Raw genomic sequence first — 4,417 nt, forward strand, 5'->3', positions numbered from 1 at the left:
GGCAACGAGGTAACATGCATAATATTGCTGCCATAATGCAGTTGCAATATGCTTAATTTTTTTATTTCTTTTGGTGTAGTCATACCAACAGTTAGTAACAGTACAATATTTCTGTTAATGATGGATTGTACACAGGTCCAGATTTCCTAATTTCTTAAATATGAAACCAAGTTGCCTGCAAACAGTCCAGGGTTCCTTGTGTGAGTGTTTTGCCATCCAATGCAGCATGTGGACAGTTTCCCCATTTTTCTGCTCAGACAGATTGGTGTGGTAGTGGTAGATGTATGCAGTCAAATGAGAGTTCTTGGCCATCCCTGATATATATGAAAATTATGTTTGTGGCTTTTATTGTGGCTGTGTATATCACAGTTCAGTAAAAATTAATATTATTATCAGCAACAAAAATCATTAAGGAGTAGACACATTGCAAAATAAATGTAAGAATTTCAGATTTTTAAGTTACAGACAGGCACAGTTAAAAAAAACATACACATAAGATTTTGCCCAGAGCCTTTATCAGAAAAAGAAAGAGAAACATGCACCATTCATTCACACAAGCAATCACACTTCATGCAAACATGACCACCACTTTGGCAGCTTGAGCTAGAACCCCAGTCCTAGATGCTGGACTTTGCAGTCATGTTTGTGCGAGGTGTGCTTGCTTGTGTGCATAAATGGTGTGTATTTCTTTTTCTTTTTCTGATGAATGCTGTGGCTGTAAGCTTACATGTAAGTGCCTGTATGCAATTCAACATTGCATCTTTATGGTAAGTAAAATGCTATCTTTTCCTACATTGTTGATATTCAAACCTGGATGACGATGATATTTGGTTTGTGGGTTGCTCAACTGCATGGTTATCAGTGCCTGTACAAATTCACAATCTTTACATAGTCCAATCTCACCACTTTCACAAATGGTTATGAAAAAATTACGGCAACACAAACACCCAGTCCCTGGGTGGAGAAAATCCCTGACCTGACTGGCAATTGAACCTGGGACCCCATAACGTTGGAGCAATGACGCTAGTCACTAGATCACAAGCTGCAGACATCCAGCCTGGAGTTTCCATTGTTTAATTTCAGATTTTTGTAAGATATATAGTTATCAACTTTACAGAATATTCTTAATGTTTGGATCTTATGATTGAACCCCTAATTTACTTCTTGTGCACTACCACAGAAGATATATTCATAAAACAGCAACGGTGGAAATATGGGCTAAAGTACCTACACAGTGCCCATGTTTCTTGCACTGCATGGTTGATTTTGGCAGTTTCTTTATGCTGGCCATGGCCAATAACTTGATAGTATACAGTCAATCAGGTAACATTTTACCTGTTAAGGTATCTTTGTACAACTTATCAGTTTTGTTCCAGAGGACTGCTCTTCCACCTGCTTGCACTATTTTGTACTAAAGTTGACAGTTTAATTACCTCTGTGACTTCAATTTTGTATTTCAGTGGTCCTTCTAGCTTCCTACTAGTTCTTAAAGCTTGTAATAAGCCCCCTTCACACAACTACCAAAGCCAGTATCGCAGTCTTCAGTTGACATACACTCAACTCTAGAGAAAAAGTGAACTTATGGTGTTGGCAGCTTTTCTGTTGCATGTTGCATTTGGTAACTGTATGCACTGTGAATTATGAGAAGTGAACATAACAAATAAAAGCTGGATAGGACAAGACAGTGAAACCCATGAGAAAAATAGTCATAAGTGGATCAATGTTTTAATGAAATCATGGGAGAAGGTAGGTGGATCAATGTTTTCAATTAAATCATGGGAGAAGATATTATGTGGACAGTATATCATGGTAGGCAGCCACACCCATAAACAAATGAAAAGTTAGATTGCCTGAAGGGAGAAGAGCAGCATGGGAAAATAAGCCCCGCCTCCCTCTCAAAGGCCTGCCATCCTATGCCCGCATTCTGTGCTTCCACACAAGCAGAACTGACATAACAGTCATATGAATTGTCAGTTCCTTTCATTGTAGTGAGAGTCTCATTTGAATCCCTTTAAGGACAAGGGCAGTCTTTCTTCACTCAGTTTGAAATAAGACAAAAAATCTGCAACATAAGGCAAAATGGGGTAACAAATCATTTGGTAGTGGCTACAGAACAGTTGTTTGCTGTAGTTGGCAGTGGTAGTGTGGTAGTTCAGGCCTAACCTCTACTGATAGTTCAAAATACTTTCTGCCTAAAACTGTCATGATATAGTGTCTGTATAATAGTTGGATTAATGTTTATCTACAACAGAGTCATATGTTTGCTAGCCAGCCGGTGTGGCCGAGCAGTTCTAGGCGCTTCAGTCTGGAACCGCGCGACCGCTATGGTTGCAGGTTCGAGTCCTGCCTCGGGCATGGACGTCTGTGATGTCCTTAGGTTAGTTAGGTTTAAGTAGTTCTAAGTTCTAGGGGACTGATGACCTCAGATGTTAAGTCCCATAGTGCTCAGAGCCATTTGAACCATTTCATACGTTTGATATATTAATGAACACTGATCCACCTATCTTCTCCCCTGATTTAATTAAAACCACTGATCCACATACTCAATGGTTACATGGTGTAGAGTTTAAATTTTATGACATATTCTGTTTTATATGACAACATTCTTCACAATAAATGTGGCACCACATAATTTTGTACACTCCGTATCATGACAACTGTAGCACACTAAATGACACAATAACATACCTCAGCCACGCAGGATTATCCAAGCGGTCTAAGGCGCTGCAGTCATGGACTGTGCGGCTGATCCCGGCGGAGGTTCAAGTCCTCCCTCGGGCATGGGTGTGTGTGTGTTTGTCCTTAGTATAATTTAGGTTACTTAGTGTGTAAGCTTAGGGACTGATGACGTTAGCAGTTAAGTCCCATAAGATTTCACACACAACAAACCTCACCATAATTAAACCACTAGAGCATGCTCCGTATTCATACACCATACCCCCTACAACAACATCCCATTTCCACTCCAAAACAAGCACTCCATGGCTCAGTGACATCACACAACATATTGAGGCACAGCACAACTACGTCATGGGTCAAAGCAAATGGGCATTATCCTAAACTTAGTATACCCAAGAAATTTTACATAGAATGTTTCGTGTAGTGTATGAGCATTAATGTCCACTTTTGGTGTCACAGGTCATTACTGTTTGTGTGAAACTGCATAATATGAGTCTCTGTGAGATTAAGGGGTGTGTGGGAATAGCACCACTGGGGGAACAGAGTAGTTAGAGGACCATGACAGACCATACCACAAGTGTTATAAGTGAATGGAACAAGATTTGCTGAAATTTTTCAATGTCTAATGTGTAATCTCTGCTTTGCTACATCAGTGCTACCAACATAGAAATTTGTTCTTGACATCTTGCTGATGGCATGCGTAAGTACTATGAACTATTTATTAACACCAGCTAATGACCTTTGGCTGGAATCAAACGTGCTGCTGTTGGCTCTACTGATGCCTTGTTTACATATTCAAAAGCAACAGCTGATGTAATGATTATTATAAAACATATTCTACAGACCAGTGGTCACAATAAATCTGATTCAAGAAAGAAATGCCATTCCTTTCCATACTATACATATAATGTAATAAACCACTAATTGTATCCCCTTTCCTTCTGTCTTTAAATATACTGCTGATTTTTTGCTTTCCAGGGATTTATAACCACACTGATAGACAGCAAACAAACTCTTTGAGTTAATAAAAGAGGAAACAAATGAGGTACTTAGTGTGCATACTCAATGGTAATTTTTGTCATTGTGTTTCTTACCATTATTTCTTTTGTGGAAAGATATCAGCTAGTAGTGCCTAAATATTTCTCTAGAATTTAATGTTGATAAACTTAATCTCAGCTGTAAAAATGCACTTACAGTGTCCTTGTCTTTTCTGTTGCATGCTGCAATTGGTAATGGTTCCTGTGATGATGATGGGACGAAAACGTGACAAATCATTTTTTGGAGGTGGGTAGCCAATCACATTGCTTTTTAGAAAATTCCCCTACACACAAAAATAACAAAATAATGGTAATATATACAAAGACACAACTTTCCATGGAGTCTACACACTAAGTACCTCATTCATTTCCTCTTTTTTAACCCAAGGAGTTTGTTTGCTGTCTATCAATCCAGTTATAAACCCACAGAGATCAAAGACTCAGATAAAGACAGTCATACTGAATTTCCAATGCCACTGGGGAATACAACTTGATGGTGGTATTTTCAGTTTACCACTGGCCTAAACAGATGAGCCCTTGCACATGAAGTGCATTTAACACTGGCTGAAAAATACTAAGAACCCAATGACAAGAACTTATTTACAAGTCCCTAGTCATGAAGAGTGTGAACACACAATCTCAAAATGGCCAAAAATGAAAATCATTTAATACAGCGAGTCTCAATTTTACATCTGAAGGAA

The sequence above is a fragment of the Schistocerca serialis genome, chromosome 8 (assembly GCF_023864345.2).
Source record: "Schistocerca serialis cubense isolate TAMUIC-IGC-003099 chromosome 8, iqSchSeri2.2, whole genome shotgun sequence".
NCBI lineage: Eukaryota > Metazoa > Arthropoda > Insecta > Orthoptera > Acrididae > Schistocerca > Schistocerca serialis.